At 44.0% G+C, this 14325-nt stretch overlaps 1 protein-coding gene across 3 annotated transcripts in view; it reads left to right on the top strand.

Annotated features, from left to right (window-relative positions):
* The first annotated feature begins 8584 nt into the window (after positions 1-8584).
* Positions 8585-14325, top strand: part of syt1a (synaptotagmin Ia) — a 216405-nt gene continuing 210664 nt past the window's right edge. For all 3 annotated transcript variants that reach the window (XM_028570627.1, XM_028570628.1, XM_028570626.1), the window contains exon 1: positions 8585-9179. The gene's annotated coding sequence lies outside the window, so the exon portion shown is untranslated. The remainder of the gene's footprint in view (positions 9180-14325) is intronic.

Raw genomic sequence — 14325 nt, 5'->3', positions numbered from 1 at the left:
ATTAAAAAGATACTTGTTTTGATAGTGTTCTAAATGACCCTGGCATTACAGTTTTTTTGGATTGCTTACACACTAAAATTAAAAGTAGTACACTATTAGCAAAACCTTACACTCAAGAAGCAAAACATCAGCCCATATTTGCACAACTATAAGCACATTGTCAACCTCACACTTGTTGCAAAACTCTACACACAGGGATTTGCAAAACACTAAACACACTTAACATACATTACACACAAAAATCTATCATGAAGTCACTTCCTTGCAATACCAAAGCACTGACTGTCAAATTACCGCACCGTCCAACCAATTGGTTCAACACAGTCATCAGGTGTGCAAACACTTGTTTGCTTAATTGTAGACACACCAATCAGGTGTGTAAGCACTATAAAAAGCAGCAGGTGAGTTCATCGGTTTTCAAGCTCAATGGAAAGAGTCAGAGAAAGAGTAAGACGGGGAGGAGAACGAGGAGAACGAGGAGGAGGAAGAAGGGGAGGAAGAGGAATCAACAGAGGAGGAATCAACAGAGGAAGAGGAAGAGATGGAGGCCATGCTGGAGGTAGAGGTAGAGGAAGAGGAAGACAAGAAGGTGCTCAAAGAGGACCGATTCTGACAAATGAGATCTGCGCAACACTGGTTGACCACGTTGTCAACCATGGCCTGACGCTGAGGGAGGCTGAACTGTGAGTACAGCCAACTCTAAGCAGATACACAGTGGGAAGTGTGATAAGAACATTTCGACTGGAAAATAGGTATTGTAAAAATATCATCATATCAAACACATCTGCACGGTTTCAGTAACTGCTTACAGTACTGTATTCTATGCACTATCAGCACTTCTGTTACCTTTTCCTGTGAAATTACTGCACTATTTTATACTGTTTTTTTTTTTTACACATAGGATTGAGGGTCAGGAACGACAAGGGGGAAGGCCTCCTATGTTCACAGAACAGCAAGAGAAGGAGATAGTAAACATGGTTTTGGCCAACAATGCTATAACACTCAATCAGCTCCAAACTAACATTGTCAATGACCACGCCAGTTTCAATGATATCCGTCAGGTCTCAACATCAACACTGGCACGCATCCTAAAAAAAAAAACATTCAAATGAAGCAAATTTATTGAGTGCCTTTCGAGCGCAATTCCGAAAGGGTGAAACGACTGCGGCATGATTATGCAGAGGTATGTATTCACTTTAGCAGTGTGATCTTGCATACTGTCTCATAATCTTTTACTGTACTGTAATATGTATACTACATCTACACTGAACTGCACAATTTTGCCTGACACTGTTCTTCAGAGAGTTTTACGAATGGATGGAGAGGAGATCCAGCATGAGTTCATTTACGTAGATGAGGCTGGGTTCAACCTGACGAGAGCACGAAGGAGGGGAAGAAACATCATTGGCCACAGGGCTACAGTCGATGTCCCAGGGCAACATGGGGGTAATATAACACTCTGTGCAGCCATTACACAGAATGGGGTCCTCTACCGCCATGCCCATATGGGCCCTTACAACACAGCACTCATACTTACATTCTTGGACCAATTGCACAACATAACCTGGGACAATGTGTCTTTCCACCACTCTGCTCTGGTTCAGAACTGGTTTTAGCAACATCCACATTTCACCGTCCTATATCTTCCACCATACTCTCCATTCCTCAACCCTATAGAAGAGTTTTTCTCGGCATGGCGGTGGAAGGTATATGATCTCCGTCTCCAGGCTGAGGTACCCCTCATCCAAGCCATGGAGGAGGCCTGTGACCAGATGGAGGTAGCAGCAATGCAAGGATGGATTCGTCATTCAAGACGTTTCTTTCCAAGGTGTCTTGCTAAAGACAACATTGCCTGCAATGTTCTCAAATTCTCTGGCCAGATCCAGCTAGGCGAAGAGACAATGTCTAGTTTTGTTGTGTTTTTTTTTTTTTTTTTTTTACAGTAAACTTACAGTACAATACGTACAAGTGACATTTTGTTACAGTATTATGAATCTCCATGTCAACATTTTGGGCGTGTTGAGAAATAAATGAGTTTCTTCAGTCTGCAACATTGGTCTTGTGTAGTGTTTGGTGAATTTACATTATATTTGTACTTTGTTGATGGTAGCCTACTCTAATCATAGGGAAGTAGAAGTGCTAAAAGTGTTTTAGGTTTATCACAGAAGAGTGTAACTCGGGGTGTGGGAGAAGTTTGGAGAAGACATGGAGAAGGACTTTTGGTCGGCACCAAAGTGCTTCTGGAAAACTGTTCGCCACCTCAGGAGGGGGAAGCGGGGAACCATCCAAGCTGTGTACAGTAAGGATGGGACACTGTTGACTTCAACTGAGGAGGTAATAGGGCGGTGGAAGGAGCACTTTGAGGAACTCCTGAATCCGACTAATACGCCCTCTATGGTAGAGGCAGAGCTGGAGGATGATGGGGGATTGTCGTCAATTTCCCAAGCGGAAGTCACTGATGTAGTCAAACAACTCCACAGTGGCAAAGCCCCGGGGATTGATGAGATCCGTCCAGAAATGCTCAAGGCTCTGGGTGTGGAAGGGCTGTCCTGGTTGACACGACTCTTCAACATTGCGTGGAAGTCTGGAACGGTGCCAAAGGAGTGGCAGACTGGGGTGGTGGTTCCACTTTTTAAAAAGGGGGACCAGAGGGTGTGTGCCAATTACAGGGGTATCACACTTCTCAGCCTCCCTGGTAAAGTCTACTCCAAGGTGCTGGAAAGGAGGGTTCGGCCGATAGTCGAACCTCGGGTTGAGGAGGAACAATGCGGATTCCGTCCTGGTCGTGGAACAACGGACCAGCTCTTCACTCTCGCAAGGATCCTGGAGGGAGCCTGGGAGTATGCTCAACCGGTCTACATGTGTTTTGTGGATTTGGAGAAGGCGTATGACCGGGTCCCCCGGGAGATACTGTGGGAGGTGCTGCAGGAGTATGGGGTGAGGGGGTCTCTACTCAGGGCCATCCAATCTCTGTACGACCAAAGCGAGAGCTGTGTCCGGGTTCTCGGCAGTAAGTCGGACTCGTTTCAGGTGAGGGTTGGCCTCCGCCAGGGCTGCGCTTTGTCACCAATCCTGTTTGTAATATTTATGGATAGGATATCGAGGCGTAGTCGGGGTGGGGAGAGGTTGCAGTTCGGTGGGCTGGGGATCTCATCGCTGCTCTTTGCAGATGATGTTGTCCTGATGGCATCATCAGCCTGTGACCTTCAGCACTCACTGGGTCGGTTCGCAGCCGAATGTGAAGCGGTTGGGATGAGGATCAGCTCCTCTAAATCGGAGGCCATGGTTCTCAGCAGGAAACCGATGGAATGCCTTCTCCAGGTAGGGAATGAGTCCTTACCCCAAGTGAAGGAGTTCAAGTACCTTGGGGTTTTGTTCGCGAGTGAGGGACAATGGAGCGGGAGATTTGGTCGTGAATCGGGCGCAGCGGGTGCGGTATTACATTCAATCTATCGCACCGTTGTGACGAAAAGAGAGCTGAGCCAGAAGGCAAAGCTCTCGATCTACCGGTCAGTTTTCGTTCCTACCCTCACCTATGGTCATGAAGGCTGGGTCATGACCGAAAGAACGAGATCCAGGGTACAAGAGGCCAAAATGGGTTTCCTCAGGAGGGTGGCTGGCGTCTCCCTTAGAGATAGGGTGAGAAGCTCGGTCATCCGTGAGGAGCTCGGAGTAGAGCCGCTGCTCCTTTGCGTCGAAAGGAGCCAGTTGAGGTGGTTCGGGCATCTGGTAAGGATGCCCCTGGGGCCTCCCCCTAGGGAGGTGTTCCAGGCACGTCCAGCTGGGAGGAGGCCTCGGGGAAGACCCAGGACTAGGTGGAGGGATTATATCTCCAACCTGGCCTGGGAACGCCTCGGGATCCCCCAGTCGGAGCTGGTTAATGTTGCTCGGGAAAGGGAAGTTTGGGGTCCCCTGCTGGAGCTGCTCCCCGGCGACCCGACACCGGATAAGCGGACGAAGATGGATGGATGGATGGATGGAGTGTAACTCGTACAAACAGAGTATAGTAATGTGAAACGTGTGTTTCATATGGTAACAAAGTGTGGTTTTTAAACAAAAGTGTATTTTTGTGATGTAAAGTGTTTAATTATGCAAAGGATCTGTAGTGTTTTGCTAATTGGGTGTGTGGTTGTGCTAATTGTGTGTAGTGTTTTGAAAACACGGGCCCTGTTTTGAAAATCGTGCTTAAGCAATCCAAAAAAGCTGTAATTCCCCTCAAAGAGCTCTTTCAGTCATGAATTTAAATATTCTGTGTCCATTCTAGTTTTTGTGTCCTAGAATGGACAGATTACCACTCTAAAGGAACAATATAATGCATGCCATATTTTGTTTGACCTATGCACAAATTATGACCTAAAAATTACAAAAAATATTAATATCAGCACCCCAGTTTCTGTGCCCAGAGGCAAACTGTACAATTACATACACTTTTTTTCACCATCGTCTCAATCTCTCACCTTTGTGGGAAGTGAAATGCCACTGTCACCTTGAGACTCGGTCCTGTGGAGGCAAACAACAAAAATCTACACGCACACGCACAATCTGATTAGCATGGGCTTCACATGGATGTTGCATTTGGTTTAAGCATGGTAAACTAACCGTAGCTACACACACACACACACACACACACACACACACACACACACACACACACACACACACACTCCTTTACAGCAGAGGGGAAGGATGACAGATTTCAGTGGGTTGTTTTTTCTCCTTTGGGAATTAAGGCATCTGTTCCGAAGATATCTTTCCCGGCCCCCTGGGGTTGCCATAGCAACGGGATACGACATGTGTATCCCAATCAATCTTTAAAAAAAATTCTGTGTCTGGTTGTCCAATCACATCCATCTAAGACACATCATGCTTTGTGAGGACCCCCCTCTATTGCACACACACACACACACATACAAAAACAAAAACACAGGATTTATATAAAGCCATCACACTGTGCACAAAATGCCAATGTATTGACTGCCAGATAGATGACTCAGACTTACTATAAATGTAATGACAAAGTGCTGCTCTACATTTGCCACCCACAGACTCTTAATGGTTGCTGGAAACATTATCAATGCTTTATCTTTTGAATGCACTGCCGTCATTTATGTGAACTGTGTGATTAAAAATGAGCATTTGTGCTCCAGAAACTAAGCCTAGGCCTGCGAGACATCCTGAAGAAAGTGGATAGATTCCCCCCCCCCACACACACACAGACACACACACACACACACACACACACACACACACACACACACACACACACACACACACACACACACACACACACACACACACACACCACGCCTCACTTCCTGTTCTCCTCCAGTGGGTGGCACTGTTCCCAGTCTGGAGGTCTGGAGCCCATCAGTGTGATACCAAGAGGTTGCCTATCATGGCTTTGATGTGTGTTTTTTTTTTTTTACAGGCGTATGTGATCCGTTGTAACTAGCTCTCCTGTCAGAACTCTCTAATAATAAAACAGGTATAGGCAGTGATTAGTATGGGTATCCAGTTCCAAATCCTCCTGATGTAAAGAGTTATTTCATACTCCACATGTGGTTTCTTCAGTGGGGTGTCTTCTTAGTCAGCAAGGAAGCACTTCCTTGTAAAAAAAATATTGAATTACTGTTACATAACAGCCTTCGTCCTTGTGGATATATTAATGGTGGAACACAACACCCTTTGATCCTTCACATGCTATTATAATAATCTTATTTACGATAGATTTGTCGTTGGCTTTTGTAATCAGGGTTGCGCAAGCTCCAAATGCTGTTAGTTCTGTTCAGTTGTTGCCATTTCCATCATTTTTTTCCCATTTGCTCATCCATTTTAATAAGCCCAAAGCTCTAGAGAGGGAGCATGTGAATATGAATGTTGTTGATGACTCACAAACTCCATGCCAAGCAGAATAGGAAGCGGCTCTGGGGAGCATCAACAGCCTCTGAAGGTCACTCTACGCTGTTACCATGACAGCGCCGGCCTCCCTCTGAGAAGTTGTTGGTGTTGTTGTTGCGTAGCGTGATGGAAGAGGGGGACCTGCCTTGGGATGCGTGCGAAAACAACAACTCCTGCTCGGCATGTACACACACACAAACACACGTCCCCTGTCACCGTCGTCCTCGAGCTCCTCATCAGCACTACCAAGTCAGCAGGGGAGAGGCAGAGGTGCATGTTCAGCCCTGAGCTTTCCCCTGGGAGAAGCACACACGCACACACACACACACACACACACACACACACACACACACACACACACACACATCATCATCATCAAGCAATCAAAATTAATCTGCTTGGGTGTGTAGAAGCCAAAGTGGCTGGAGTTTCACCTCTTTCTACCATCCTGCAATATGTAAACAAAGTATGAATAGACTGTTCAGATGGATAAGCCAGACACGTACACTGATCACCCATCTGTCACCCTCACTTACTCTGAAAAATGTCTGTCAACCACTAAAACGTGGCCGTTTCCGTCCTCTTTGTCCTTCCATTCACCAGTCAGCCATCTCCACCCACAGCTACCTGCTCTATCTATGAAATACGTGCATTGGCAGACGGTTCACAGGTGGTTACTAGCTGAGGAGGAGGAGGAGGAGGAGGAGGAGGAGGAGTGTGGGATTCATCCATATATGCATGACGTTTCCCGTGGCAGCACACTGGGGAGCTTACTTCATAGGAAGTCCAAACAAGGTAATTATCCCTGTTAGGTGTCATTTGACTCCAGCTAAAAAGTGCACTATCCTGGAGGGGTTGGACTTTATATGCATGGAAACCTCCCCTCAAGACTTGTTGCTCACAGAAGGTGAACAAGTTTAATGTTCATGTATAAAGCTCCACATGGATGTTTTAGCCCATTCATTAATGGCTTGGATTTTATTACATACTGCTGAGCATTTATCCATACATCCTCCGAATGCCCTAGGTCTCGAGTGCATGGTTGTGATGTTTCATGAGGCAGTGAGGTCACAACAGGTCATTTTCACTACAATGAAATGGTTACTATGGGGACTAACATCATCACACGTGTAGAGTCTCAGCTTTCCAGTCATACCCAATGTATGCAATTCCAAGACTGTTTAGGGATCCCATTATGCAGACATATTTAAAAACACCATATTTAGAATAGGCAAAAATAACACATTTATACGGCATGCAAAAAAAAAAGCATTTTCATTCAGATATCGTGAGATAAGAGTTCAAGGGCCCCCTTTGAAAATGCCCATGACAATTTTTCATTGGCAGAGAGGGGTCCAGGCTTAATATTACAGGCGGACTGGCCCCTCTTTAAACCGCCATTGGCTTGACTCCTATATCTTGCTGTAATCCTCTTTCCCATTTTTTGAGGTCTATTTGCTTCACTGGAGCATTACAACACACACATTCAGACACGCTATGCTGAGAAGGCCACCCAGAGCATCACGGGCAGGTGACACATGGCTGTAAAGGTCATTCTCCACGTGGTGCTACCCATGATCCAATACTAGCAGGAATCATCCACTGGGCACATGATGGTACTGTATAGATCCAGGATAAGCTGTACCTGGCTGGTAAGAAGTAGCCTTCAGGAAGGCATGTGAAATATTGACCTTTAACACAAAGAGGAGCAGCTTCCATCAAACGTCATTCTTCTTCCATTGTCTGTCTTATTGTATGACAGTCTACACATCAAGATTGTTTTTCTCAGATATGGGGGTCACCTTGATCCATTCCGAAGGACTTAAAAATCTGGCACATCAGATGTTAAAATCTCTGCCAGTCCACAAGAGACCACTGTAATTTTGGCATCCATCACCATGGAAAAGGTCATCTTGACAGTGGCATATGGAGTGAAAGAGACAGAGAGGGAGCAAGAATGGTCTGGAGCAGCATATTTTCTACTCTAGTTTACATAATGGCTGGCTGCAAGGGCAATATTGCGGGAAACATTGTGAAACAGCAGTGTTGATGGTTTTGAAACTCCTCTCCAAAGCCATTAGTGATTAGATAAAGAGTGTAGATGGACTTGTAATGATGCTCTCTCGCATGTTCTCTCTCTTTATCCCTCGCCTCAGCCAGATGAAAGACAGCGAGAGCCTCACAAGGCCTTTGTTGAAGACATTATGTTACCCTTACAGGCACTGTATAGCCACTCCACCACCTGCAATTGCACCTGTCTGCTTTGATCACTGGTTATTGGTAAGAAATATGAACTTGAAAAATTAATGGCTGAAATAGAGCTGGTTCAAGCACATGCAAAGTTGCTAGATTTGACTGACACCAAGTCGCCCAATCAGAAGACTGGGCTGATTAGAAGCTGATGTGAGCTTTTACAAGCCTTTTATCACAGAGCTAACTAAATCACTTTTAAAGTGATGTACACATGACTGCATCAATAATTATAATCCAAACAATATACATTATTCTGAAATGGGCTATTCTGCATGATGAGTAGGCCTACTTTTACTTATGTAAGTATAATACTTTGGTAGGCTACTTTTACTTTTTAATTTTGAATGCATCCCTCTGACTTGTTATGTATTTCGACACCGTGACTATGGTATTGCTACTTTTTCTAGTGGCCGCCATAACCGTAAGACTGGGTTAGAGAAGGCTACTTCTTCCACCACTTCCAGAGTAGGGGGCGATTCATCATTGCCTATCGCTGTGGAAGTAGGTCTGGCAATGCGATATTAATTATGGCCTACAAAAAATAGCCGAAATTACACCTGCCCAATCAAATAAATAAAAGCCTTTAGGACTTGCAGCATAGCTAAATCTAACGCACCTGACCCTTCATGATGAGGTGGTTTTTACCAGCTGACTTATTTTCTCCGTTGTGTTATTTTTCTAAGCTTTTTATTTTCTTTTTCGGTTTGTTAACTGAGTTAGAAACACTTGCTGCTACCACTGCTGCTTATGTGCCATTAAATAAGCAAGTCTGACTACCAAAAGTCTGAACATGTCGCTTCGGGACTTTCTAGAAGAAGTAATAGGACTACCTGCTGCCGCTAACAGTTATAGCTAGCTAGCTAGCTGCTTCGTAGATTAGCGACACTTTAAACTAACGTCGTCAAGTGTCATGGCTCCAAGCCGGAGTTTTCCATACTGTCTATGGAGTTTTCCTGTCCTGCTGTTACTGATTCCCAATAACATCCCCAAAGGATTTATTAGGATACCAACCGCTTCACAACACCAAGGTAAGAATATGCTGCCGGTGCCAACAGTTAGCTACAGTAACCAGTAACTAGCATAAATCGAGTTAATGGCAGTCTAAAAATACTGCATTACGAGTAGGCCTAAAAGTCCTAAATGTTACAAGTAAAAGTATATTACTATTACCAGAAAAGTTTACTTAAAGTATCAAAAATAAAAGTAGCCTACTTATTATGCAGAATGGCTTCTTTCAAAATGCAATATTATATAATGGGCTGTTAAATTATTCTTTTTTTTATCACTAACGAAGACATGTAAGAGCATTTTAATGTTGCAGTTTAGTATCATCGAATGCATTCGTTTTCCCACGTTTTGCTCTATGTTTTAAACGGGTTTTGCTGCAGGTTGTTTCCTTGTTTTGGTGTTTTCTGTTGGCTTACTGTGAAACTGTGATATTGCATTTCCTGTAAAACTAGACATGGCCATTTTTTTTCATGTGCTTCATACCGTGTAAGCACATTTACATAATCCCCATACTCAACCCCATCCTGTATGCACGTATTATTAGAGAAATGAGTTGTCAAGTAAATAGATTTATGTGTGAAGTTATACCTGAGCTTGTGCTCTACAGTACACTGCTGCTGCACTCATTGCAGAGTCCTATCTCTACCTCAGAATCCACCTGTAGGCTCCTAACTCCCCTGTGTTGAAGTTCATTATCACACTCCCACATCTGTTCTGTGCTGCACTTGGTGTTGGCTTGTTGGCAGTGATACTTAAATATCAACTGTATATTCTGCATTCACATAAAATAATCTGCTACCCATGATTTGGCTGACTGAGCTGTGCTATTGTAGTTCGTTCATCTAAAACCCCCAGAGTTTGAGTTGTTGCTGTGATTGTGTTAGACCACAGAGAAACAAACCTCTAACTATTGATTTGACACAGCGGTATTCATTCTTTCTTACAGCACATCGGCTTTTCTTTGCACAAACACAGATGACCTCGCCTTGTCTGTGGTTTTACTATCTTTTCTTCAATTTTCTTTCTCAGCTGAGATATGGGCGTTATTCTCTCCAAAGTACATCTCCCCAAACACTTCTCACCGGTCCTAAACATTGGCATTTACCAGAATCACTGCTTTTCAAAAACACATTTAAAATGTTGGTATCAGGACTTTGGTATGCACTTATGTGGGAGGTTGTCTGCTTGAGCTGCCATTTCTTTATAGACCGTGAGACAATCAAATGAAAAGAAAACATTTGGAATTGATGGCATCTCTGTGTACCCAAAACACTTTTACTGTCCCTAATTAAAAAGTCTGTAATTGAGAGGCATAATGGGATATTTGCTGCTAATTTATTTCTATATTTGCAACTGGAGTAATTGGTGTTTGAAGATATTGTAGCTCTTCGTGAACTGCCTGGGATCCCTAAATTTATAAAAGTGTGTATTTACCAGTTGTTGGAAATGTAGAACAGCTACTATATGGCATATTACCAAAATTGGAAAACCACCCCTGGCCTACGGACATAAGCATTCTCATAAGCCTTTAAATGTGCTTAGTACATAGAGTAGCATTTTATTTCTGGGCTGTTTTTATAATGTGCTGATGTACATTGCTGTACTAATGGTTGTTTTTAGGGTTTGGCAGTTCTCTCAATGTACTCCCGTGACGTTATGTCCATTTTCTGCAGCTGGTGCAGCCTGAATCGGTCACGTTATCATGAGAAAAGTGCTTCAGCAGGAAGCAGCGTTAAGCTTGCACAGCCGATGTGTTGGGCTGGACAAAGAGATGGAGTGCTTCACTCTCAGTTTCGAGGAGGCCGGAGATTCTCAAGTGTACTTCCATTACTTTTAATCGTGTTAAACAGCCAGTGGATTGCAGTGCATGCTGGGAGATGTGTCTATAGGATCCAAGGAGTGAAATCTGTAGGATAAGCTCAGCTTGGAATGTACGGACATGGAGACTCAGCTATAATGGGTCGTACAATGGCACCTAGCTGCAGGCACAGGACAGCAAGAGCACATTTGCATTTGCCTCAGTGGGGCCTCATCTGCTTTTCAAATGATAAGCCTCTCTCAGCCTCTCTTACCACGTGGGAATGGAGGCTGTAAACAGGCAGAGACGTGCCAAATAATAGACCTTCTTTCATCTTTTCTACAACTTAACTGATCTTAACACTGAAACAACAGAGTGATTTGCACTCGAGTGAGGAAAATGTGGCAGCGGGGAAAGCCACTCGACCATGGGCTCCACTCACGTCCAGCTGACAGGCTGATGAGCCGCAATCAGCCCTCCTGCTCTGACTGGTCCATGCATGTTCCATGCATTTCCAATCGTATTCCTATTCTTTAATACAAAAAGTCACAAATGTCACGGACAGTTAAGTGTTAAACGGAGCAGCACATAATGGTCAGGAATGGTTACCCACTTTGTGGCCTTTAGCTGCTTATTTGTTAGAATAAGATTTTTCACAAGGTCATTTTATATTATTTTGAAATCTAACAATGTGTGTCAGGATGACCATGTCATCGTGTTGATTATGGGCCACCAGATGACACGTTCATGCCCTTCACCAGTTTCCATAGGCTGCCTCGCCAAACTGTTAATGACATTTTATAACCTGAGAGCTTCAGGGTTCATTTTACACCCGTTCACATTTTGGATTGAGAGCTCTGATCTGTTGGAAAATGGGCTAAAATGAGACATGCCTGTTATTTCAGTAGTAAATGACTACCAGAGCTGCTGAAGCTGTTGTTCTCCTAAAAGCCTAACCGACATAATACGCAAAGTAAAATTGCTTTGGTAATGTCCCCTCTAATTTAAAGCAGGAGAGGAAGATTGTTTGTTTGTACATGTTTGTACAGAAAATGCAGTTTCATGAGATTCAAGAATGGGGAACTACTCTTACCATATCCATCTTGTGATTCAATGCGTTATACAGGAAGCGGACAAAATGACGTGCGCCTTACAATCTAATGCAGTCAAAAACTACAGCCTTCCATGTGTACTATATTTATGAAAATGGAACATATTGGACAATTTTGGTGAGTCTGTGTTGATTATTTTTAGTGCTTTACATTGGTGTTACTGTTCTATTAGGGCTGTACCCAAGATCATCGAATCGGATTTGGCTATTTGACTATTCGTCATAACCTACAGACCGATTGGCAATCGGAAAATCCATCGGCATGAGTTTCGGGGATGATTTCAACCATATTAACATAGTCAAGTGTGGTCAAATGCGGCCCGCCACAGTTTTATAATGTACTGGAGTAGTTTGCCCGGGGGATTCAACTCATCAGGGCGGCCTCTTGGTGTGAGAGGATCCCCCTTGTCTTTCGGAATTTCCTCTGTGGCGGTGCGCGCGACCGGCTCTACTGCGGCTTGACGAGGCTCAGGATGAAGGTGGCTGACAGCTCCGTCCGTAAGCTTTACAGCACCTCGCCGCTTCCCGGGGCCGCAGACTCCACGTTTACTGTGCCCTCCCTGCCTGCAGGCAGCCGTCAACCGAGGCGGACTGTCTTCATTACGCCAGGGGTCTTCGGTGATGTCAGCAACCCACCCGACCCATCTTGAACTGTCTTGTTTACCATTCTTTGTGGGTGTGACTTTTTTATTAATCTATAGACCACCAATAGGAAACACTGTTGCGCGCTTGCCTCAGAGAATATAAAAATATAATGTAATGCACACTGACTGGCTAAAACAAAAAAGAAGGGCTCGGAGGATTACTGACGAGTGATTCACCTCCATTGACTTTCAGGGGGCCGCCTTACGCATGTACTACTATATTGAATGATTTTGCCAGGTGGTTTTGTTATTTTATCCACCTAAATATAAAGCATACAATCCCTATCTAGCAAACTCTCATTGGCCTGTTGGCTTGTCAGTTAAAACTTCGACAGGATTATGCAATAAAAACTTTATATAGCTACACATTTCCGCTATTGCTAATAAAAAAAACACTGTAGTATTATAAAGCAGAAATCCCATATCGCCATCAGAACTCTGAAACTAACTTTTAACTCTCCTTCCAACCGGCCAATCACGGCTTAATACATCACGATGTCCACTGAAGTCGCACAGCCCACAGGCAAAGCAGCAACGTCTCGGCGAAGCAATGTCTGGATTTAATTTGAATTACATGGGCTTGTTTGACTGTGGAAACGCAAGAGATGGCTAGCTTGACTGTAGTCAGAAATATGCAGTAGTCTAAAACACAGGACCTTCTTCCTGTATTTACTTCCCAGACACAACTGGCCAATAAGTGGAGTGAAGGTTTTCTCCCATGGTTTGTAGTGATGCATTTTGGTTCACTTGGATTTTTCTCTGTGTAAAAAGAAACTGAGCCAAGGGAAAAACACAGTTTATGAACTCATTGACTGATTCCAACCAGAGCAGACAAACTGAAAATGCCCCTAAGCTATAACAAGTGCTGCACTCCAGTCTGCAGTCTTGCACAGTGCTAAAGACCGTAGCGCAGAAGCATCTGTGGAAGAAGCTTAAGGCTGACATGATGCCTGACCTCCCATTTTCTTTCCCCTGCTGTTGTGACACTCTGTCAAAAAACTTTCAAGAAAAGAAATTTTAAGATTACAGCCTTTTGACAGAATGATGGCTCTTCCTCTTCGTCTAACTTTTTGTAAGCGGGTCCACCTCCTTTTCATTTTCCTCCACTTTTTTGAAACCATCAAGGCAAACTATTTTTGATGGGGGAGTTGGGACCAGTGGGTCTGTTGACCCTGACTGATAACCGCGGATGATCGGAGATGAAAATTACAGTGCAGAACCACCAGCCGTATCAAGGAAGATGGCATGACAAAACCTTCCCTTCTTCAGAAAGTGGTGGGAAATGGTACCTAAATGAGCACATTTCAGTAATGATAGAAGTCTCTGTGTGTTATGTAATGAGCTAAATTATTGCCCAGGAAAATTATAGGCTGTCAGTCGCTCCTGTCATCTCTACTTAACCATCCTGTGATTAATTGTTCTGGCATTGAGAATAGCTCTGCTCCCTACAGGTGTGGATGGATCTGCTTTGCAATAAATCTGTTTATTCTTCAGGGGAACTAGTTTTGCTCCGGTTTATTTAGAACACAGGTGGTAATCAAAACATTAATTGCAGAGTGATACTTTATAATTACACTACCTCCTTTGGACCGGTGCCTCAAAATGTGCTTCAA

Source organism: Perca flavescens, chromosome 23, assembly GCF_004354835.1.
Source record: "Perca flavescens isolate YP-PL-M2 chromosome 23, PFLA_1.0, whole genome shotgun sequence".
NCBI lineage: Eukaryota > Metazoa > Chordata > Actinopteri > Perciformes > Percidae > Perca > Perca flavescens.
The sequence above is the reverse complement of the archived record's forward strand: the minus strand, read 5'-3'. Positions and strand labels throughout refer to the sequence as shown.